This window comes from Capra hircus, chromosome 19, assembly GCF_001704415.2.
Source record: "Capra hircus breed San Clemente chromosome 19, ASM170441v1, whole genome shotgun sequence".
NCBI classification, from domain to species: domain Eukaryota; kingdom Metazoa; phylum Chordata; class Mammalia; order Artiodactyla; family Bovidae; genus Capra; species Capra hircus.
In genome coordinates, this window is record NC_030826.1 from 23,232,216 (window position 1) to 23,257,263 (window position 25,048).

The following is a 25,048-nucleotide window of genomic DNA, read 5'->3' on the forward strand; positions in this document are numbered from 1 at the left end:
TGTTCATGGGGGAAAAGCTGGCTTAAAACTCAATCTTCAAAAAACGAGGATCATGGCATCCAGTCCCATCACTTCATGGCAAATAGATGGGGAAACAACGGAAACAATGACAGACTTTATTTTCTTGGGCTCCAAAATCACTGCAGATGGTGACTGCAGCCATGAAATTAAAAGACGCTTGCTCCCTGGAAGAAAAGCTATGACCAACCGAGACAGCATATTACAAAGCAAAGACATTACTTTGCCAACAAAGGTCTGTATAGTCAGAGCTATGGTTTCTCCAGTGGACATATATGGATGTGAGAGTTGGACCATAAAGAAAGCTGAGCGCCAAAGAATTGATGCTTTTGAACTGTGGCGTTGGAGAAGATTCTTGAGTGTCCCCTGGACAGCAAGGAGATCAAACCAGTCAATCCTGAAGGAAATCAGTCCTGAATATTCATTGGAAGGACTGATGCGGAAGCTGAAGCTCCAATACTTTGGCCACCTGATGGGAAGAACTGAGTCATTTGAAAAGACCCTGATGCTGGGAAAGATTTAATGAAGGGAACGACAGAGGATGAGATGGTTGGATGGTATCACTGACTCAATGGACCTGAGTTTGAGCAAGCCTCAGGAGTTGGGGAAGCCTGGTGGGCTGCAGTTCACAGGGTCCCAAGGAGTTGGACATGACTGAGCAACTGAACTGAACTGACTGAATGCTCATGGCAGAGTTATTCACAATGGTTAAATGCAACTTCAGGTATCCACAAGCAGACAAATAATCAAAATGTGGGAAGTATATGCATTGGAATATTATTCAGCCCTAAAGGGATGAATTCAGACACATGCTACAACATGTATGAACATTAAAAACATTATGCTAAGGGCAATAAGCCACACACAGGAGGGCAAATACTATATTATCACACTTATATGAAGAGCCAACAATCGGCAAATTCATATAGAGTAGAATGGAGGTTACTGGGGGTGGGAGGAGGGTGGAACGGTGAATTACTGTTTAATGGTATATGGTTTGTGTTTAGAATAATGAAAAACTTACAGAAATGGATGGTAGTAATGGCTGCACAACACTGTGAATATACTTAAAGCCACTGAATGGTATACTTGAAAAAGGTTAAAATGGTAAATTTTGTTACATGTATTTTAAAAAACATTTCTGCAACATATGATGAATCTTTTTCTTTTAAACCAAGGGAACAAAATTGAAACTATTCCCTTTCAAAGCATCAATGTGGGACTTCCCTAGTGGTCCAGTGACTAAGACTCCAGGCTCCCAGTGCAGGGGCCCCAAGTTCAATCCCTGGTCAGGGAACCATATCCCATATGCTGCAACTAAGACCTGGTGCCGCCAAATAAATAAATAAAAAATAAAAGCATCAACGTGGCCGAAGGCAATATAATCTACCACCAAGAATACTACAGTAAGAGGTTAGTTTTTACAGTGGTCTTGAGTGGACTATTTGGTTGTGCACCATGAAGTCACTAAAGTTTCAAAACACATCTTTTTCTTTTTTTAACTTCCTGATTTCAAACTCTACCAAAAAAACATCTTCTATTCCAACTTCTTTTATAAATTTCAGTCTTGCCATTTCTAGGTAGCTAAAACCAATTGAAAACAAAAATTTTGTTTTCCTTGAGAATACACAGAAGAAAAAAGTTAACACATTTATAGCAAGAAATAAAAACCAGAAGAAAAGTCATTGCAGTAGCTGAGTAAATCTCTAAGCAGGTGGTAATTCTATTCAGTGTATATCTCTAGATGGTAGGTGACTTTTCTCTTTATATCACTCTGCATTTTCTACTTTTTTCCTAACACACATTCATCGAAATGGTCCTATGTAACAATCCTAAGAGTCACCTGATAGTTATCCCTCTTGTATTTCAAAAAATTAAGTCATATGGATTTTACCTGGTGAATATCTCTCAGATCCAACTATTTCTCCCCAGGCTCACCTATAGCAGCCCATACAAGTCTGCCCATACTGCTCCAGCGGCCTCTTAATTGGTCTCCATGAACCCACACTTTTTCTCTCCATGCCTTTTGCCACCATGCAGTGACCATTTCTAAACACAAATTTCACTGTGTCCACCTCCCATGCTCGCTTGCTCAAAACTTTACTTTTAGGAGAAAAACAAAAAGCATTACTTCAGCATACATACAAGACCCAGCAGTGTGGCTTCAGCATGAGCTGAAGTCTCACCCTTGCTCTTCTTTCTCTCCCTCCACTCTGGCAATAGGGTCTTTACACAGATTACCCTTTCATCTGTAATGGTCTTTCCTCCCCGTCTTCACCTGATTAATTCCTACTCATCCTTACTACCACAATTCAAGCATCTCCTCTTCAGGAAGGTCTTTCCTTCCTTAATTTCCCCAGGTCAGCCATAGCAGCTACTGTAAACTCTTAGGGCGTCCCTGGTGGCTCAGTGCTAAAGAATTCACCTGCCAATGAAGGAAACACAGGTTCAATCCCTGGGTCGGGAGGATCCCCTGGAGACGGAAATGGCAACCCACTCCAGTATTCTTGCCTAAGAAATCGCAAGGATAGAGAAGCATGAACGCTACAATCCAAGGGGCTGCAAGAGTCAACATGACTTAGCAACTAAACAAGAACAGAATCTCCTAGCAATAAGCACATTTCTTTTGCAGGCTTTGTTGGAGATATAACTTTACATGGTTATAAATGCTAACACTCTAACTCAGGTTTTTGATAGCTTTTCACATTTAAGAACCATTTTCAAAGAAAATGAAAAGAATTGTTTTCATCACAGACAATTGAAACCATGCAGCTAACTGCCCCCCAGACCACTCACGTGAAAGGCTCAAAAGCACTTCATGCACAACATGTCCAAAATGAAACCATTTCTACCCACCCCAAATAGGTCCTCCTCTAATCTTCCCTATTTTGCTGAATGACACCCAGATCTTCCTCATGGCAAAAAAGCAAGAAATCTTCAGCACCTTTTTACCCCACCTCCTCCATTCCAAACACACTATGTCCTGAATATTCTGTCTCCTAGTGATTTCTTGGCCCATTTTTTGGATCTTCCTTCTCCAAAAGGATACTTCCAAAGTATCCTTTTCTTTTCCAGAATTTTATTTTATTGTATTTCATTTTTTTAAATTTCAATCTCATTTATTTTTTAATTGAAGGATAATTGCTTTACAGACACTCCAATATTCTTGCCTGGACAATTCCATGGACACAGGAGCCTGGGGAGCTACAGTCCATGGGATCACAGAGTCTCATTGGACACGACTGAGCGTCTAACACCTTCACTTCACTTTCATCCATTTTTCACCCTTCGCAACTTCACATCTCTAGGCCAGAGATCATAATCATCTCTTTCTTGGCTGACTACAACAGCCTCTAACTGATGTCTCTCTAACCACTCTTAACCCCAACAATCCACTTCATCCTGGTGACAACATACCCCTCCTCCCACCCCAATGCAAAACTGAACATTCCTAGCTAAACCCCTTCAGCGGCTTCCTAAAGCTTTTAGGCTGATGAAACTCAAAATAATTAACAAGCCACACATAAATCTATTCCTCCAAACTCATTTGTTGCCACTTTCTCCTCCCTGTCTAGTGTACATCACGGAACACACATGACACTGTGAACACACATGGACAAATTAAATTACAGACATGGTAAAAATCACTTCCTTCATTATTCAACCCTCTTGATCAGAACAGATACACATCGAATCAATAAAGCCACTTCTTTGCTAACGGAGCTCCCTATACAGGCAATGGGTTCTTAGCTAAATCTACCCCATTCCTCAGAGTTTAACTGACCGTCAGCCCTTACCTGGCATCAGCCTTGTCATTCTCCACTTCTCTCCAAACTTTTCTCTTTCTGGCTCATTCTGCTGTAGCCACACAGGCTTCCTTACCGTTTCTCTGTCAAGTCTGCCACACTCCTGCCTCAGGGGTTCTGTACTTGCTGTTTAGTCTGCATGGGTTTCTCTTCCCCCAGAAATACATACATGCAAGGTACCCTCCGCTTGTTCAGGTCTTTGATCAAACCTCACTTTCTTACTGATACCTTTTCTGAGTACCGCCATTTAAATGAGCAGCGAGTGAACCCTTTGTCTCCTTTAGTTGCTTCAGTCTTCTTCATAGAACTTACCCATCTGATATTTCATATACTTTACTTTTTAACATTTGCCTTGCCAGTAAGCTTCATGAGGGAAAATACTTTGTCTATCTTTTTCACTGCGATATCCCAGAGCCTAAAGTAGGAACTGGAGAGTAGGTAAGCAATAAGCACTTTTTGGTTGAAAGCAAGATGGAACTCTTACACTGTCCAGGGCACTTAAAACACAGAACTCTCAATTCTTGATAAGCAGCCCCCATCTTGAATCTCTAAAAGGTTCAGGCCTAGGACTGAATCTTTTTCTTCCGGGTTGCCCAAGTCAGTGCAGAAAGCCAAAGTGGTAGGCCTTCATTTAAGTAATCTGACGCTTCCACTTTCTTTAATCTTTTCCATCTCCATGCTTCTGTTTCCTTGGTTCCTCCTGACCCTCAGTATACCTCTTCAACTATCACTGGTTACTTAATACATAATTCTGTAAAATAATCTAAATTCTGCTCTCAGAACTTTTAATTCCTTCTGCACAGATCTCTACCACTTCTAATTTCTATTTTCTCTCGTCTCCCTTTCTCATAAACCCGACTTTTTCCACAGTTCCGCCATTGCCAGTTCTCCGTCTCTTCCACTCCTTTCACGTGCTCACCTTACCCCCTCATACTGTCTTCCCGCCTCAGTTTTGGATCTCTCTAAACCGCCTCCGCTCTCCTGGTGGTTCAGACGGTAAAGCGTCTGTATACAACGTAGGAGACATGGGTTCGATCCCTGGGTCGGGAAGTTTCCTGGAGAAGGAAAAGGCAACCCACTCCAGTACTCTTGCCTAGAAAATCCCATGGACGGAAGAGCCTGGTGTCCATGGGGTCGCAAAGAGTCGGACGCGAATGAGCGACTGGCGACTTCACTTTCACTTTTCAAATCGCCTCCGCCTAGGGGGTCTTTCCTACTCAATACTAGTCTCCATTCTATTTGCCAACTCCCCCACCCATCCCACCACACATACGCCCCCGCGCACGCACGCACGCACGCACGCACACACACACACACACACAATCAGGTCTAGACCCGACGATCCCAAAGCCACCACCTCACAGGCCCAGAAACTGGGAATAGGGAACCTGGGTGCTACAAAGGTTAAGTGGACTCGCAACCCGTATGAGTGATATTAAATGACTCACCTCTGAAGTCAAAGTTCCTGCCAGACGACTAGTATAGTGTGGACCTCTACAACCCCGGAGTCTTAACCACCCGCTGCGCGAAGATCCTAGAAACGCAGATGTTACGCTCCCAGTGCGCCGCCATCTTGGGCCTCCATTCAGTTTCGTGATTGGACAAGTGATTCTCGCGAGATCTGTAGCAGTTTCCGAGGAAAAGAGAAACTGTCGCGAGACCTGGAGTTTGCGGCTCTTTCTGTTAGAGGGAGGGGGGCGTGCTAGCAAGCTTTTTCAGAATGTTGTGTTAGTTTCGGGTGTATAGCATAATGAAGCAGTTATCCCTATAAATATATCCACTCTTTTTAAGATTCTTTCCGCATATAGGCCATTCCAGAGTATTGACTAGAGGTCTTTGTGCTGTACAGTAGGTTCTTACTAGTTATCTATTGATTTTTTCTATAGAGAAGGCAAAAAATGTTTTTTTTTTTAAAAGACACTCCAGTATTCTTGCCTGGCAGATCTCATTCATAGAGGAGACCTGTGGACTACAATCCATGGGGCTGCAAAAGAGTCAGACACAACTTAGCGACTAAACAACAACAACAAATTGATCTTAAAGAAATTTAAATTAAAATATCATCATAAATATTTTATCTAAGGGAACTGGATTGGTCGTAAATGGAGACCAGTTAGGTAGAACCTGGTAATGCAGCCATGAAAATAGTGTTCTTAGAATGTTCTAAAATGATGTGGGGAAAATATTTATGTTCTAGTGTTAACTGTGGAGGAAAAGGGATTATCAATAGCCTGGGAAATCAACTGTGGAAAATGTGTGTGCTGCTGCTAAGTCGCTTCAGTCGTGTCCGACTCTGTGCGACCCCATAGACGGCAGCCCACCAGGCTCCCCCGTCCCTGGGATTCTCCAGGCAAGAACACTGGAGTGGGTTGCCATTTCCTTCTCCAATGCATGAAAGTGAAAAGTGAAAATGAAGTCGCTCAGTCATGTCCGACTCTTCGCGACCCCATGGACTGCAGCCCACCAGGCTCCTTTGTCCATGGGATTTGCCAGGCAAGAGTACTGGAGTGGGGTGCCATTGCCTTCTCCATGAAAATGTGTGTGTATATATATATATAAATAAAACTAGAAAGAAGCATAACTGAAAATAAAAACAGTGAGAGTTAAAAAAAAAAAGTTTTAAAACAATCATATAATTAGCTCACTGTGAAACCTGGTCCGGAATTAGCCCTGCCATTTTTCTGCTGGCCTTACTGTAGGTCATAGCATCAGCTGGGGACTGGTTCAACAGGAATGATTGGGCCTCTCTCTTCCCACAGACTTAAATTCTCTCCTTCTCCATGTGACTTTTCTACATAGTCTGTCCAACAGAATAGCCAGATTTCTTACATGTTGGATTGCATGCGTGCATGCTGAGTCGCTTCAGTCATGTCCAACTCTTTGCTACCCTAAGGGCTGTAGCCCACTATGCTCCTCTGTCCATGGGATTCTCTAGGCAAGAATGCTAGAGTGGGTTGCCATGCCCTCCTCCAGGGGATCTTCCTGACTCAGGGATCAAATCCGTGTCTCCTGTGGCTCCTGCATTTCAGGTGGTTTTTTTTTTTACCACTGAGCCACCAAGGAAGCCCCCCATGGTGGCTTCCCAAAAAAGGCAAAAGTGGAAGCTGCAAGATAGCCTCAGGACTGGTGCTTTCCCATATTCAATTGGTTAAAGCAAATCAAAGGGCCAGCCCAAATTCAGGAGTAGGGGACTGTGTCAGGGTATCTTCCTGATACCCTGGAAGGTATCATACACAGGAAGGTATGGTTCACTGGGTCCCCTGGTGGAACAGAATACTACAGAAAGTTTTATGTCTTTAGCTGGTAGTGACTTTTAAATGTTAAATTATATAGTGCTTCCTTCTGGAAAGGTAAACACAGTAGATGGCCTTGGAGGTATGACTAGTAAAGTTGAAAGTGGATTGCTGGTGAATTTCTCTGTTAGCATCAAACAGATTTCCAACCCCTCTGTGGGTCAAACCAGAAAGATCATAGCTCTGCAGACAGGGATTTTCAAGCCTTGATTTGCTCATTGTGCAAATCTCATAGGGTTGCTGTGAGAAGTAAATTAAAATCTATACATAAAACATTTAGCACAGGGACTTCCCTGGAGGTCCAGTGACTATTTATCCCCCACCCCCCCCCCACCCCTCCACCACAGCTTGGAGAATTTCTGTTACCTCACCAGGGATCAAACCCAGGCCCCTGGCAGTCAAAGGGCAGAGTCCTAACCACTGGATTATCAGGGAATTCCATGTACTGTTAAAAAAATAAAAACTGTATTAGAGCAACAGGTCTTATGTAGGTGTGTACATCAGAATCCAGGGAAAGATTTTTTGAAAATCCACATACTTTGATCCCACTCCAGGAAATTCTAACCCAGTGTGTCTGAGGTGTGACTGACAGCAATATTCTGCACAGATATTCTTAAAAATCTCCACAGGTATGCTGTGTACCTTTGGTTGAGAATCGCTGTTTTTAGATAAACCTCTTGAGCTCCTAAATATCCTATATATAAACCTAATGTCCTGGTGGTCTAGGGGCTAAGACTTCATGCTCCCAATGCAAGTGGCCTGGATTTGATCCCTGGTCAGGGAACTAGGTCCCATAACTAAGAGTTGGGATACCAAAACTAAAGATTCTGAGTGCTACAACTAAGACCCAGCACAGCCAAATAAATAAATATAAATATTAAAGCTAATGTCCTACCAAGCTTTTGCTCCCCGAGTGCAAGTCCTATGTCTCACTCATCAGCTCACCCTCCTCTCCAAGTACATAGCCCTGTAAAGGGTTGGCAAGTACACCTGCATTGAATCAAGCTTGGACTGGTATTAAATGATAACTTTGCTCTATTTTAATATCTTTACCAACATTCCACCTACTATTGACCGCAGTCACCAGTCCAGGGACCCCTCCTTGCACCCTGCAACCCTGAAATCTGCAGCAGGCAAAAGGAAAAGCAGGAGAAATGCCAGCCCTCCTGGCATCAGTAGCTACAAGCCTGGTGCAGGAGCTCTAGGAAGGCTGGCCTCAGAAAGCAGGCAAGGCTGGGTTCTACCTAACTTCTGGCTCCGAACCTCATTTTTCTCACCTGTGAAATGAGAATTACAGCATTAGCCATACCTACTTCCCAAGGATAGTGTGAGGCTCAGAAGAGGGAATAGCAATGAGTGTGCTCTGACATTGTCCACCAGCACACAACACTTAGAACAGTGTGTTAAAAAGCAGAGATATCACTTTGCTGACAAAGGTTCACATAGTCAAAGCTGTGGTTTTTCCAGTAGTCATGTGCGGGTGTGAGAATTGGACCGTAGAGAAAGCTGAGCACCAAAGAATTGATGCTTTTGAATTGTGTTGTCGGCGAATACTCTTGAGAGTCCCTTGGACACCAAGGAAATCAAGCTGAAGGGAGATAGATAGACTCCAGGTTAGACATTTGCAACTGGCCTCCTTTTTCCATTTCAGGAGGCATGAAGAAGTGGGCTTCAAGCTGGATAGTTAACAAATGTTAGCATTTCCTGAGACAAGAGATAGATGGGCTCCAGTTAAGGCATTCACAATTAGCCTCCTGTTTGACCTCCAAAATGGATGTAACAACAGAAACAGGGTAAATAGCCAGTGTTTGTCTCTTGTAAACACATTAAGGTAGTAGTCATAGCAAGGACAAAGAGGGGCAAAACCCTGTTTGAGTAAAGGATTAAGGGCTCTCCACTCCTCCCTCTTTTGGGACAAGGGAGACACAATACACGTGCAGAAAGATTCCCTGTAGGTAAAAAGTCAAGTGATAATGCCAGGCCATCAGGGGTCTTGCTCCTCCCAGAAGCCTTCACTTGAAGATCCATCTTGGCAGAGGAGTTCGTGCACACCCAGAAGAGGATCCCAGGGGAAAAGAAGCCAGATAATTGGCCTGAAGGAAGACAAAGGCCCGGAAGAACTGACCTGTATAAATAACTTAACAGCCTCTTTACGGTGCTCTTCCTCACTCCTCAGGGTATGGAGGGGACATCCATGCCCTTTCTCTCCGGGTGTGCATCTTTGTCTTGCTTCTGTCTTAACAAATTGTGTCTCCATGTGCTCTCCCACTTGTTGTTCTGCTGTGTCTCTAGAAATAAACTTTGTACCTGCATTTACAGTTTTGCCTCCATGATAAATGCATTTTTCACTGGGAACAAAGATCCAGGGGAAAATAGCTTCTAGCCTCTAACCCTGGCTAGGATTCTTGCTCTTCATCCAGGCTGAATTCAGTCGCTCAGTCTTGTCAGACTCTTGCAACCCCATGGACTGCAGCATGCCGCTTGCCTGTGCATCACCAACTCCCAGAGCTTGCTCAAACTCATGTCCACTGAGTCGGTGATGCCATCTAACCATTCAGGCTACCCAGGTTCAATTCCTGGGCAGAAAAGTAAGATCACACTTTACACCACTGCTCATTACTGCCTCGCCATTGATCAAAATGAGTCAATTCCTAAAGGAAATCAACCCTGAATATTCACTGGAAGGACTATTGCTGAAGCTGAAGCTGCAATATTTTGGCCACCTGATGCGAAAAGCCTGATTCATTGGAAAAGATCCTGATGCTGAGAAAGATTGAAAGCAAAAGGAGAAGGGAGCGGCAGAGGATGAAATGGTTAGAGGGCATCACCAACTCAATGGAAACAAATTTGAGTAAACTCCAAGAAATAGTGGGGGACAGAGGAGCCTGGCCTGTTGCAGGCCATGGGGTCACAAAGAGTCAGACACGACTTTGCCACTGAGCAACAATAACACACACCTAAGGGAGTGTAGTAGCTCTTAGTACTTCTGAGCCAGGGTCGTTCCCATAGTCCCTCCACCTCTGCTTCTAGAGTCCCAAGGGTGCAATATGCCTCCCAGCAAAGGCAGTTCAATCAGGCAACCATTCATTATGTACTCAACCACCAACTGCGGAGAGGTTACCCTGTGCCAGGCACTGCAGATGTGAAAATAGACCAGGCCTGCTCTCAAGGAGCCCCGAGGTCTCTGCTGAAGTGCAAAAGAGGGACACAGTTTTGATCCTGTGTGCACTGTTTAAAACGAAGTAAAAACAACTTCGAAAACAATCGCAGACCAGTGGAAGAGACAAGTGAGTAATCAGAGCCTTGTGAACAGGGAGGGTTCGCGCGGAGCCCAAAGCGTGGGCTTTAAGGGAAGGGCGCAGAGCTCGGTCAAGGGCGTTTCGTGGAGGCGGGGCCGGCGGATGCCAACTCCCCTTTGGTTCGCTTAACCCTCTAATCCACCCCCACCCCCCGGGTTCCTTCAGATCCCGGCTTCCTCCGGCTCCTCGTCCCCGCCCGCCCACCCCCAGGGCCCGGCACCCTTCGCCCGGCGCCTTGGCCTCTCCCAGTTCCCTTCCGCCTCAGCCGCGTCCTCAAGTTCCTCCAGGCCGTTAAGCTCGGTTTTCGCCGCAGGCCGCACCGCGCTGCGCCGGGCGAAGGCCTCGGGTTCTCCCCGGCCTTCGCCCACCCTCGCCGCCCCGCCCGGAACCAGAAGGCCAGCAAGGCCGCAGACCACTGCCCGCATTTCTCCGCCCCAAGGCTGCCCGCTCCTCGCCGCTGGGACGGGGCTGCGGCCGCCCGCGTCTTTGGTCCCCAGCGCATCTCTGCCGGGGGCGGGTGGGCAGGCGGGGTGGGTAGCGAGACGGAACTCACTCGAGGAAGGGCCTGGGAACCTGCCGCTGAGACAGCGCCCAGAAAAGATGAGCTACTGTTGCTTTTCTCTGAAATCCTCTCCTACCTGCCCTGCTTCATTAGGCTTAATTAAACTGCTCAGTCTGGGAGCTGGAGGGCAGTTCCCATTAGTCCGCGTTCAAGACGTTGTCCTCTACTAATATTAAACAGCTGGTCTAAGTGTTTATTACTGCCAGGCGTTGTGTCTGGGGCTTCAAAGACGTTCTCTTCTTCACAAGCACCGAATGAGATGGGGACTGTGATTGCCCCATTTTAGAGAGGAGGAAGACTAGAAATTCTGCAGAAGTTGCAGCAGTAAGTTAGTGGTGGGACCAGAGCTGGAACCCCGGACTATCTGGCTCTCAGGCATCTATTTACCTCCACTGTGTGCTGTCCCCACAGCACCTCTCCAGAGCTTCTGAGCAAGGGTCTTGGAGCAAAGTGGGTTTGCGGCCCTTGAGGAATGGAAGTAAATGTGCGCATTGGGTAGTTTTTGTTTTTAAGTACCTTCAACTCAAAACACATCTTTTTTAAATTGTTTAAGGCAGTTTGAATTGGATGTTACAATTGAACGTGTCCTTATTGAGACCGAATTTAGATAAAGCTATTTGACCATTTTAAAGTCTGCAATTCAGTTTTTATTATATTCACAATATTGTACATCCATTACCAGAACATTTTCATCACCCCCAAGAGAAACCTCATAACCCTTAAGCAGTCACTCCTCACCTCCCTCTGCCCCTAGCCCCAGGCAACCACTAATATACTTTCCATCTCTATGGATTTGCCTATTCTGGAAATTTCATATAAATGGAATCATACAATATGTGACCTTTTGTGTCCAGCATCTTCCTTTTAGGGTAATGTTTTCAACATTTATCCATGTTGCAGCAGGTATCAATACTTCATTCCTTCTTATGACTGAATAATAATATTCCACTATACGGATATATCACATTTTACTAACCCATTCATCAGTTGGACATTTGGGTTGTTTCTGTGTTTTGGCTATTGTGAGTAGTACTGAACTATTCCTGCACAAGATTTTGTCTGAATATCTATTTTCAGTTCCATTAAAGTCGAGATGCAACGATAAAGACATAAAGTCTCTCTTAATAATTGCATAGCATTCTTCTGGAAAATGTACTGTAATGAAACTGACTGAGTCTCTACCAACAGGCACCCGTTTGCAGTTTGTCTTTACTGTGAACAGGGGTGGGATCCACATCTGGTCCATACAGATGCTACAATTTAAGTGTTCTTATCCCTGCTGCCCTGGGGTACAGTGGGAAGTAGAAGGGTCATGAGAAGATGGGATTTAACTCTTTGTTTTTAAAAATATTACATATTTATTTAGTTGGGACTTCCCAGGTGGCGCTAGTGGTAAAGAACCCACCTGCCAATGCAGGAGACATAAGAGACAGGGGTTCCATCCCTGGTTTGGGAAGATCTCCTGGAGGAGGGCATGGCAACCCAATTCTCCAGTATTCTTGCCTGGAGAATCGCATGGACAGAGGAGCCTGGTGGGCTACAGTCCATGGGAGTCACAAAGGCACACTACTGAAGCGACTTAGCGCAGCACAGCATTTATTTAGTTATTTGGTTCCACGTGGTCTTAGTTGTGGCATGTGGGATGGGAGTTCCCTGACCAGGAGTGGAACCCGGGTTCCCTGCATTGGGAGTGTGGTGTCTTAGTCACTGAACCACCAGGGAAGTCCCTCAACTCATTCTTTCTGGAGGAGGTATCGAGAGAGTGTCTGAACTTGCCTAGAGATGACCTTGGCTTGACCTCCCTGATGGCAGTGCTTACAGCAGCGGCTCTCAAACCTCACTGTGCACATAGATCACCTGGGGAACTTGTTACAGAGCAGGTTCCTGAGCTGAACCCCAGAGGATCTGCTTCAGTAGGAGGAGGGCTCTGAGAATCTGCTTTTTTTAATAACATTATTTGTATTTTTTAACTTTTAATGGGGTATAAAATACCCCAATGTTACAAATCACAGTTGATCTACAATGTTGTGATAGTTTCAGGTGTACAGCAAAGCGAATCAGTTGTACCTATACACATACCCACTCTCTTTTAGATTCTGAGAATCTGAATTTGTAACAAGCATCCCAGCTGATTCGCATGTAGCTGGCTGGTAGACCACACCTGGAGAAATACTGACAGTGGAAGAGGAAGTGGAGGGAGGTAAATAGTGTTCACTTGAGAAACAGGAGAGGCTGTTGGGGGGCAGATAGGGACGGAAATTAACCAGCCTTCTTCAGTCACTCCAGGGCTCCAGTGTGCTTTGTGTTAGGACAGAACTAACAAATCTATCCAGTGGCCTTCATTCTCCAAAATGATCCAGGAACTCTGATGGTCACGTAGACCCAGTCTATCTCTAACCTGTCATTTCCTCTCTTGTGCTCAGCTAGGAGCATAGGGATACACAGAAACATCTCACACGTTCACTGGGGCTTTAAAAACATCATGGGGTCAGGCTGGGAAAGATGGGAGTGCCCCCATGGTCACCAGCAGAGATAACCGAGGTTAGGGATGCTGCTGGAAAGTGGGAGAACACCTCCGCACCTCAGTGAGGGGATGGAATGCAACAGGAACTCTAATGAGTGAAACATAAATGGGTCTAACCACTCAGAAAAACAATTTGACCCAATAACTCCACTTCAGGGTATATATTCCATAGAAAGTCATATGCTTAAACTCCAGGAAACATAAATATCCAGGATGTTCTCAGCAGAATTTCCAAAAGAGCAAAGAAAAAAAAAAACTTGAAAGAATCCAAATGCCCTTGGACAAAAGAATGGACGTATTAATTGTGGCATAGTCACACAGTGGAACACTATGCATATTTCAGACGAGTGAACTGTACACACATCAGCGTGGATGAGTCTTGGAAACATAATAAATGAAAACAGTCATCACGGAAAAAAAGGCATTCTTGTTAAATTAAAAAAATAAGCAAAACTACGCAATTCATTGGGGATTTACGTGTGGGTAAATATAAAGGAAAGCAAAAGACTGTGGGATGGGCTTCTCTGAGGCTCCAGTGGTTAAGAACCTGCCTGCTGATGCAGAGGAAACGGGTTTGATCTCTAGGCCGAGAAGATACCACTTGCCAAAGGGCAACTAAGCCCGTGACCTAGAGCCTGTGTTCCTCCAAGAAGTCACCGCAACTAGAGCAAGCCCGTGTGCAGCCGTGGAGACCCAGTGCAGCCTAAAGTAAATAAAAGATCACAGGGTAAATTCAGATTAGTTGTCACCTCTGGGCAAGGTAGGGGATGAGAGCTTTGAATAACGGTGGTGTGTTCTAGCTCTTAAGTTGGGTGGTGAGTTCACAGGTGTTTGTTTTATTATTACGCATATGACTCTATATGGGCTTCCCAGGCGGCACTAGTGGTAAAGAACCTGCCCGCCAATACAGGAGACATAAGAGACATTGGTTCGATCCCTGGGTCGGGAAGAACCCCTGGAGGAGGGCATAGCAACTTATGCCAGTGCTCTTGCCTGGAGAATCCCATGGAGAGAGGAGCCTGAGGGGCTACAGTCCATAACATTGTCAAGAGTCGAACACAACTGAAGCGACTTAGCATATATAACTCTATAACATATATTCTTTTGGCTATATCAAACATCTTGAAATTTTTAAAATGAAGAGAGAGAAAGATGAAATCCTCTAGCCACTACTGTGTTCTCTCAAGGTTATTTAATTCTTGGATCCCCCCATCTCTCCTCCGACAGGCACTGTAGACCAGAAAGCAAGATCTCAGGCCTAAAGAGACCACACAGGAACGTTGCTCAAACCGACTTCCATCTCAGCATTCAGACCAGGGCAAGCCCCTCTTCTGCCCCTTCCCAGTCTGTTTCTCATAGACCATGTCTATCACTAAGTAATGGCTTTTTTTTTTGGACTTGGTCAGGCTGACTCCATGCTTAGCTAATAGGGCATTTTTTTCTCTGCTAACAGCAGGACTACACTTGGGACATTGTTCTCCTAAACAAGCAAGCCAGCCTACCACCTACTTTTCTTATCTGAATGCATCCCTAGCAGTCACTCTGTTGAATCTGCCGGTTTCACGTCTGTCTGCTTCTCCAGGCTTCCTTTTGCATCCCTGATGAGGCGCTTTCTCTCTTCCTTTCTTCCCTGCTTGTGAGCTCAGCACATCTGGAGCTCTCCAAGGCCTTGATTGTTCTCCTCTTGCCATGTTTCCTAATTCAAGACCACTCATCCGTCAGAAGAGGGCAGAGCTCCTGAGACAAAGTTTTGCCTTGAACAAAGCAATTGAATGGGTTAGGTGGGTTTCAATGTCCCATCTTCCTCCTACCTGACTGTGTGGGCTTGGGTAGGCCCCTTATCTTCACAGATCCTATTGGTTTGCCTGTAAGATACAGTTGTTGTTGTTGGTTTCGCTGCATAGCATGTGGCATCTTAGTTCCCTGACTAGAGATTGAACCTTGCCCCTTGTGTGGGAAGTGTGAAATTTTAACCACTGGACCATGAGGGAAGTCCCCAAAGATTTTCTTCTTTCTTCTTTTTTAAAAAATTCCTTATTTGACTGCACTAAGTCTTAGTTTTGGGGCTTCCCAGGTGGCGCTAGTGGTAAAGAACCTGCCTTCCCATGCAGGAGACATAGGAGATACAGGTTCGGTCTCTGGGTAGGGATGATCCCCTGGAGGAGGGCGTGGCAATCCATACCAGGATTCTTGCCTGGAGAATCTCAGGGAAAGACAAACCTGGAGGGCTACAGTCCATAGGGTCGTATAGAGTCAGACACGACTGAAGCAACTTAGCAACAGCAGCAGGCCTTAATTGCAACACAAAGGATCTTTCAGTCATAGCATGGGAATTCTTCCTTGCAGCATGTGGGATCTAATTCCCTTCCCTGGGATCAAACCCATGCCCCCCTGCACTGGGAGCTCAGAGTCTCAGCTGTCGGACTAGGGAAGTCCAAGAGAGTCTTGTCTTTAAGGATGCTGATATTGTGTGAGAACCATTAAAAGATGGAAAGGATGTTAAAGTCCATCTAGTTTCACCCACTTGTCTTCGATGAAAAAACTAAGCTGAAGGTGAGGAGGAGCCCTGGATGGACTGGGGACATTTGATTGGCAGGTACCTAGAACCCAGGCCTTGTACCTCTCCATTACCTTGCCTCCCTGATCCTTGCTGAGACACAGAGGTGAGGCAGGAGGAACCTAAAGCCAGTTGTCTAGCCCTGCCCCAGCTCTATCCAAGGTCCAGGTGTTCAACCTTAGAAGATGTTGCTTTTCAAACTACTGACACTATCTGGGGGCGGGAAGAGCTTGCCTCAGCTGTCAGCTGGTCCATTGCACAACTTGGCAAGTTGAGGCCTGAGACTTTCCTTCCCACACCAGGCTCAGCTGTAGGACAGGTCAGGTTGTAGGGAACAACAAAAGAGTTGGGGACTTCCCTGGTGGTCCAGTGGTTAAGACTCCACCCTCCCAGTGCAGAGGGCCTGGGTTCAGTCTCTGGTCCGGGAACTAGATCCCACATGTTGCAACTAAGAGTCTGAAGGCCACAACTAAGACGAGTTGCAGCCAAAAAAAAAAAATGTGAACACTACCCCTACCATTCGCTCAGATCGTACTCCCCACTCCCTGCAGGGGTCGTGGTACATTGAGGGTAAAAGAGACCCGAGGAGAGGAAACAGGAGTGGGGAAAGCAAGCTCTCTGTGAGAGCTAAAGGGGGCAGGTCTAGTCCTCCTCCTCACCCCTAAATGGGTCTTCTATTTGGGGGAGGAAACTTGTGGACAAGGTAGAAAGGAAGAGGAAGCTTTTGGCCTGGTCCTGCTTTCACTCCATGAGCTGAGAATTTATCTTTAAAATGGAGAAAGGTAAGACATTCTCCATTTCAAAATGGAAAAAGAGGTGAGACAGAGAGCTGAGTTGGTCTGTGAGGCTGCCAGCGTGGATTCTAATGGAGGCCGTGGAAACTGGACCTGATGCAAAGATGTCTGGAATCCCAGTTTGATCCCCTGACTCATGAGGCAGCAAACATGGAGGCCAGGATTGTGCACAGCCTCTCCAACCTCTGGACTCACACAGGCTGCCATACTTCAGCCTCAGTCTGAAACAGAGGCCCTATTCAGGAATTTCAGCAAAGGCACTCAGCAATCCAACTAGAGATTGTTTTTTCTCTTCTATTTTTTAAAAAATTATTCAGCTGTCATACATGACTATAGCACAAAAGGGAGTTCTTTTTTCGTTTAAAATTACAGTACACAGAGCAAGTCTGGGCTAGATCTTCCAATCTGAAGATCTAGAAAAAGTATTAACTTTTTCTGTGCTGTTCCTGTCTACAGTGCACAGAAGTCCTGTAATTGAAGCCATGCCTTTCAGTCACTAGAGAAGTCTTTGTAGCTGCCAGAGACTTCAGCTCCCAAACTCAATTGTATTAGAACCGGAGCTCAGTTTTGGGGAAGTCTCCCATTTCCATAGATGATGTACAGTTTGGGGGTGGTGGTTTAGTTGCTAAGTCATATCTGACTCTTGCAACCCCATGGACTGTAACTCGTCAGGCTTCTCTGTCCATGGGATTTCCCAGGCAAGAATCCTGGAATGGGTTGCCCTTTTCTTCTCCAGGGAATCTCCCCAATCCAGGGATCGAATCCACCTCTCCTGTGTTGCAAGCAGACTGTTTAATGCTGAGTTATCAGGGAAGCCCAAGTACAGTTTGGGGAAGACTTTTGTTGGGGTGGGGGTGGGGGCCACCAGTCCTCAGGCATTGATCCCCACAGGTTGAAGTCGCTCTGCCAACTGTTGCCATTCCAACCTGGCAACCTGGGACTCTGTCCCTGGATGAAGTGAGCGGCCGCAACCTCTCCGAGGACCCAGCCTTCCTGCTCTCAGTCTCACAGCTTTTTCCTTCTTTCCTTCCACCAGCCTGAGGGGAAATACTGATGTACGATTATTAAAATATTTTTTAAAGACTCATGATAGAGTAACGTATGGGTTTTCTCAAAAACACAGGAAGTACTGAGATCTAATGGCAGATCTACTAATTTCATACTTTTGAGGTAGTGATAAATATAAACAATATTTCAACATATTGCAATAATCATCAAAAGATCTGAAAATAGCTCATTTCTCTGGTAATGAAGGCAATTTGTTGCCTACACTTATAATTGAAGGAAATGCTATTTTTCAAATACAGGTTAGTGAAAATAAAAAATGTAATCTTTTTCCCATCCAAGTTCAAGGGTTCCAGGTCATAAGAAACCTTGGTCAGAAGAAATTCATCTCTTCTCATTCCTTATTTCTACTGCCAAAATCTTGGCTCTCTGTGCACCAATGCCAAATAGAAATGTGGAGACAGAGTTATGGAGCAAAAGGAAAGAAGTGGCTTTATGACTTTGCCAGGCAAAGGGGGAACACAGTAGGCTAGAGCCTCAAGAACTGTGACCCCCTCCCTGGTGAGTAGGGAAAGGTTACATAGTCAGGCAGGCATATGTGCAGTGACAGTTATATTCTGCAAAATTTTTAAGGGTGGGGTTGCTGACAAGATTAGGATGTGTGCAGGGCCTTAGGAAAGACCCTGATGCTGGGAAAAATTGAGGGCAGGAGGAGGAGGGGGCAACAGAGGATGAGATGGTTGGATGGCATCACTGACTCAAAGCAAGCTCTGGGAGATAGTGAAGACAGGGAAGTCTGGCGTGCTGCAGTCCATGGGGTCTCAAAGAGTCAGACATGACAACAACAACAAAGGGCCTTAGGTGGTCTAGTCTCCTAATTTTGATGAACCTTGGGGTTTCCCTGATAGCTCAGCTGGTAGAGAATCCATCTGCAATGCAGGAGACCCCAGTTTCATTCCTGGGTTGGGAAGATCTTCTGGAGAAGGGATAGGCTACCCACTTCAGTATCCTTGGGTTTCCCTGGTGGCTTAGCTGCTAAAGAGTCTGCCTGCAATGAGGGAGACCTGGGTTTGATCCCTGGATTGGGAAAATCCCCTGGAGAAGGGAATGGTTACCCACTCTAGTATTCTGGCCTGGAAAATTTCATGGACTGTAGAGTCCATGGGGTTGAAAAGAGTAGGACACGACTGAGCGACTTTCACTTCCTTTTCTGGTCCTTTAGTCTTGCTGCAGGTAGTTTTCATTGCCTTTCCTTCTTTGATTAGCAACTGTTCTGCCCTTTGGAACTGAGAGAAGGTCACGGAGGCTAGAGTCTTGCCTATAAGCAATGGGGGACCAAAAGACTTCCATGCCCAGGAGTCCCACAGGGCCCTGCTTGGCATCATTTCTTCAGAAGGAGTCACAAATGCACCCCGAGACTAGTAGCGCAAGAGCTGTTATCTGCTTGATTGAAGGAGAAAGTACATGCATAGGTTAATATCTTAACAAAAATTTTCCATCTTTGCTTTCATCAAGGTTTATTTACTCCTAGTTTACACACACTCCCCTGGTGGCTCAGATGGTTAAAAAGTCCACCTGCAATGCGGGATACCTGGGATTGATCCCTGGGTTGGAAAGATCCCCTGGAGGATGGCATGACAACCCACTCCAGTATTCTTGCCTAGAGAATTCCTATGGACAGAGGAAGCTAGCAGTCTCCATGCAGCCCATGGGGGTCACAAAGAGTCAGACACGACTGAGCGGCTAACACACACATACCACACAGCACAGTTTTCACACAATCCGAATGTACCTGAGAGTCTCATTTCTTAACTCATAGGAAAAAGAGGAGTACATTTCAAAATGTGAAATGTTGCTATTAAGAAAACACATTTGTAATACCCAAGATGTTTGCAAACAGCCTGAAATCAGAAAATTGGAAAGATTTAGTTAGTGTAGAAGCAAATAATTATATGTATTTTGATTTCTCTGAGCTAACAATATCTAATATTCATCACTATGACCCTATATTCTGAAGAAAAAGCTAAAGAATATATATTTGTTCATCTGTACTTTGGAAAGAAGGGATAAAGTATATTTAGCATAATATCAAAGCAAGATGGTTTTTTAAAAAATGTTACAAATAAAATAAAGTAGCACCTTAAAAAAAAAGATACCCTCAGCAAGTTTTTTGTTGTTACTGTTAGCATATGCATGGTGAAACCCTCCTCCTTTTTGCTGAAAAATCAGTCAACTCTCACCAATACTTACTTTCTGGGCATTTTTGTTTTTATTGTTGTTTTTTAATAGTAACCATGATAATGATAGTAAGATAGTATCTCCTGGTGCTCTTGATTTGCATTTCTCTAACAGTTATGATGTTTAGTGTATTTTCATGAGCTTGTTGGTCATTTGTATATTTTATTCAGAAAAATGCCTTCTCAAGTCCTTTGCCCATTTTTTAATTGGGTTATTTGGGGTTTTTTGTTGTCATTGAGTGGTATATCTTTTGGGATTATTTTATATCCATCTTTTCTGCATCCTAATATTTAAGGTGTGCCTACTATGAGAAGTATATGCTTCCTTGTTAATCCGTTTGAGAATCTTTTTCTTTTAATTGCAGTGTTTAGTCTAATTGTGATTGTTATTGTAATTGTTATCCATTGTTCAGTCGCTAAGTCGTGTCTGACTCTTTGCAACTTCATGAACTGCAGCAGGCCAGGCTTCCCTGTCCTTCACTATCTCCTGGAGCTTGCTCAAACTCCTGTCCATTGAGTCGATGATGCCATCCACATTTCATCCTCTGCTTTCCCCTTCTCCTCCTGCCCTCAATTTGCCCCCAACATCAGCGTTTTTTCCAATGAGTCAGCTCTTTGAATCAGGTGACCGAAGCATTGGAACTTCAGCTTCACCATCAGTCCTTCCAGTGAATACTCAGGGTTGATTTCCTTTAGGATTGACTGGTTTGATCTCCTTGCCATCCAAGGGACTCTCCAACACCACAATTCAAAAGCATCAAATGCTGCACTACAAATTACCCAAAACTTAACAGCTTAAAGAACAATAAACATTTATTGTCTTACACAGTTTCTATAAGTTATAAATTTAGGAGGAGCTTAGCTGGGTGGTCCCATTAAAAGAAGTCTCAGGGTTATTTCATGACATCGAACATTCAAAGAGTAGCATGTGGAAAGCTGATCCAAACTTAGAAAGGGGTATGACAATTGGCCAAGTCATAGAAAATGAGCCTGCTTTGAATCACAAATTGTATGAAAGGCAAGCACTGATAATCTTTTACAAAGAAATAAAACATCTTAATTTTCAGTGTTTCTAGTGTTTTAAATTAGTATACCGAGTAAATGTTAACTTTCCTTGTATTTTTTTTCATTTTCCTAAACAGTTATAATGCGCTTCCCTGGTAGCTCAGATGGTAAAGAATCTGCCTGCAGTGCAGGAGACCAGGGTTTGATCCCTGGGTCAGGAGGATTCCCTGGAGGACATGGAAACCCACTCCAGTATTCTTGCCAGGAGAATCCTGTGGACAGAAGAGCCTGATGGGCTACAGTCTATGGGGTTGCAAAGAGTTGGACACAACTGAGGACTGATGCTAAAGCTGAAACTCTAGTACTTTGGCCACCTCATGCAAAGAGTTGACTCATTGGAAAAGACCCTGATGCTGGGAGGGATTGGGGGCAGGAGGAGAAGGGGATGACAGAGGATGAGATGGCTGGATGGAATCACCAACTCGAAGGACATGAGTTTTGAGAAAACTCTGGGAATTGGTGATGGACAGGGAGGCCTGGCGTGCTGCGATTCATGGGGTCGCAAAGAGTTGGACACGACTGAGCGACTGAACTGACTGAACTGACTGACTGAGCGACTAACACACACAAACAGTTATAACTGACAGTAGAGATTTTAATGTTTTAATCAAACTAATTAAAGATCACAGAACAATGATACTTTTTCTCACTGACTATTAAGGTTGCTATGCATGATTTCAGCTTTCACAGTCATTTTTATGGTCCTGCTTTGCCATGCAAAGCAGAGATTGTCTGTATATATTTATTACTGGGATTTGGACTTACATAATCTTGGGAGCTGGTTAAGCAGTTTCTGGAAGGCTTTTGTCTTCCTGTCTGATGCTGGAGCTTGAAGTCCACAGAGCAGGCAGTTGGAAAGGGAAAATGGTTGTCATGTGGAGAAGAGCAAGACTAAGCTAGAACTTACAACATGAGCTGGAGCCCACAAGGACCTCTGAAGCCCATGTTGGTTCTTATTGCCTCAAATATTGATGGTGTGGGCATTCTGCAGAAGCCAGGGCTCTTTGCACAGAACCAAATGCACACCCCTGGCCCAGGAGTCAGAGAAGCTCAAGGAAGAGTAAGGGGAAGGTGAAGCAGTTACACACATGGCTCCTGCCTCTTGCTGATGAGGTGAGGCAGCAGGTAACCAGCAACACGCGTCAGCTACAAAATGGCTGCTGCTTCACTTCCACCCTCCAAATCTACTACAACTGGAAACATACCAGAAAGGGAATTCTGGGAAATGCAATTCAGCCCAGCAAAGTTAATACATTTCAAAGCCATTGTACTTGCTGTATAGCTTAATGGTTATGGACTCAGGCCCTAGAGTCAGACTTTCCAGGTTTGAATCACACGCAGTTCCTTTATTTCAAGCTGTGTGTTCACGAGTAAGTTACTTAGTTTTTCTATGCTTAGTTTCTTTGACTAAAAAATGAAGATACAGTAGTACTTACAAAATTTATGTGAGGTTTAAATGAGATAGTATAGAGACACTCTTGATATATTATCAGTAAGACTTGGCCTGTTGGAACAGTTCAATAAATACCAGGTTTGTTTTTTGTTTTTCTGATCTTAGGCAATTTATTTAATATTGTTCCCCTCAAAATATAGGATCTTAGTTCCCCAACCAGGGATTGAACCTGTGACCCCTGCAGTAGAAGGGCAGGGCCTTAACCACTGGACTGCCAGGGAAGTCCCTTGGGAAAATTATTTTATCTTTCAGAGTTTCAGTGTTTTTTGTCTGTAAAGTAGGGAACTTCCTTGGCCTATTTTAAGACTTCTATTGAGGATCAAATGAAATAACCAGGAGGGAGGGGATATGTAGATACCTACGGCTGATTCACGTTGATGTTTGTCAGACATCAACACAATATTGTAAGGCAATTATCCTTCAGTTAGACATTAAAAAATATTACATTACAATATACGTTCTTTAAATGTGAACAGAGGTGACGGTGATGACAAGCACCTTTCTTAGTTCCTTCCTGCCAGAGGACTGATACCTACCCCAGTGATGAATCTAAAGCAAGCTGTTTGGTGAGTATTCATTAGAAAAGTGGTTCTCCAAGTGTGCCATTTTAATGTAAGATGTTACTAATAGGAGATGTTAGGTGGGAAGGGAGTGGCATAAGAAACTCTGTGCTATCTTTGTAGTTTTTCTGTAAATCCAAAACTATTCAAAGTTTTACAAAAAAAATTAGAACTTAAAAAAGAAATGGAAATAAAACTTAAAAGAAGAAAATGGTTTTCAAACTTTAGCAGGTATTAGAATCACCTGCAGGGCTTGTTGGAATATACCTTACGGGGCCCTAATCCTTGAGCTCTGATTCAGTAGGTCTGGGGTGGGGCCAGAGAAATTGTGCTTCTAATCATCAGAGCTGAGGCTGCTAATCTGTGGATCATACTTTGAGAACCACTGACATAAAGCTGAGACTATATGAATTTTCCTGTATTTCTCATGAACACAGACTTGCATTCATCATGACCTGTCATTTCTTGGCTCATTCTGGCTATGACATCAGCCAACATTTACTTGCCAGGCAAGAAGAAGGAGACAACTCATGACCTATTCAGTCACTCAGCAGAACAGTTAAACAAGGCCTGGAAAATCCTTTTTATCTTCCCCCTCTTTTCTCCAATCTCTTTAAGCCTCTAGGCTGTAGATCAAGCCATGCTTAAAAAAATACACACATATATGTATTCAGATATATAAGTTTCACTGTAAGAAGAAGGTGCTGATGGAGGAGAATTAAGAAAAAGTAGAAAGAAGAAAAAAATTACCAACTGCTTTCCCATCCAAAGACAGCCACTTAATATTTAATTTTTGTACATTTACTTCTTGAATTTCATTTCAACTATATGTTATGAGATTTATCTCTTTTTTATTTTTATTTTTCTTAATATACACAGTTTATTAAAGTACAGTTGACTTACAAAGTTTCAGGTGCACAGCAAGGGTGGTTCAGTTATGAATATGCACATATATTATTTTTTAAATTATTTTCCATTATAGGTTATTATGAGATAGTAACTATAGTTTCCTGTGCTATAAAGTTTTTCCTTTAAACATTGTTGTGATCAAAAAGCACATATATTTTTATATTCTGCTTTGTCACTTATTATATCATAAACATTTTGTATTATTATACAGTATTTATACAGTACTTGTATAATAATACAAACATAAATGATTGCACAACACTGAAATTGTTCCCCTTTTTTCAAATACTCCAGATTTTGCAATTTTTCACTATTGTAAAAAGTAAAAGGAGGTTCAAATTTCACAGTTGCATGAACTCAAGTGCAGAAAAATACAACTTCCATTATTTTCCTATAACTGAACTAAATTTCTTTCTTAAACTCCAGTTCTCTAGAATAAAAACATAATCAATAATCATAATCATTTCTAGGTAAACCCCGTCATAATCAGAATCTTTCTACTCTTCTTGTTCTTCACCTCTCTGCTGCAGAAGGAATTATGCAAATATCACAATGGAGTAAATGATGAGGGGCCAACCTCTCCTTGATCTTCATCTGCTTTGTCCCATGGTGGCCTCCTATTCCAGTAAAACAGGTGAGCCCTCCCTTTCTCACTCATAGACACGGGGCAGTGGTGATGGTGTGCCCATGGGAGTTGGGAAGGGTCCCCCTAGTATCCTGACAACCTGTTGATGTGTAACCACATCTTATCTGTCCATGTGACTTCTCCTAACCCAGCCAGGGGTCCCCACCACCCACCCCTGCCAGGAGTAGGGTGTAGAAGCTGGGAGAATCTGTTTCCAGTCCCAAGCCTAGACACCCAAAGCTGTCATTTCAACTCCATGGTGTCTGTACCATAACAGGAGATTTGCCTAATAAGGCTTGTGTTGCCTGCCTAAACTTTGCCTCAGAAACAATAAAAGAGGT

At 44.0% G+C, this 25,048-nt stretch overlaps 1 protein-coding gene and 1 long non-coding RNA gene across 2 annotated transcripts in view; one reads left to right on the top strand and one right to left on the bottom strand.

Annotated features, from left to right (window-relative positions):
- The window catches only part of METTL16 (methyltransferase like 16), a 65,253-nt gene extending 59,851 nt beyond the window's left edge, over positions 1-5,402 (bottom strand). Inside the window, exon 1 of the mRNA XM_005693325.3 lies at positions 5,273-5,402. The gene's annotated coding sequence lies outside the window, so the exon portion shown is untranslated. The remainder of the gene's footprint in view (positions 1-5,272) is intronic.
- On the top strand, positions 10,210-24,709 carry LOC108638230. The gene is made up of 3 exons (XR_001919657.1): positions 10,210-10,404; positions 23,090-23,179; positions 24,613-24,709. It is a non-coding gene; the product is annotated as an uncharacterized LOC108638230 (long non-coding RNA).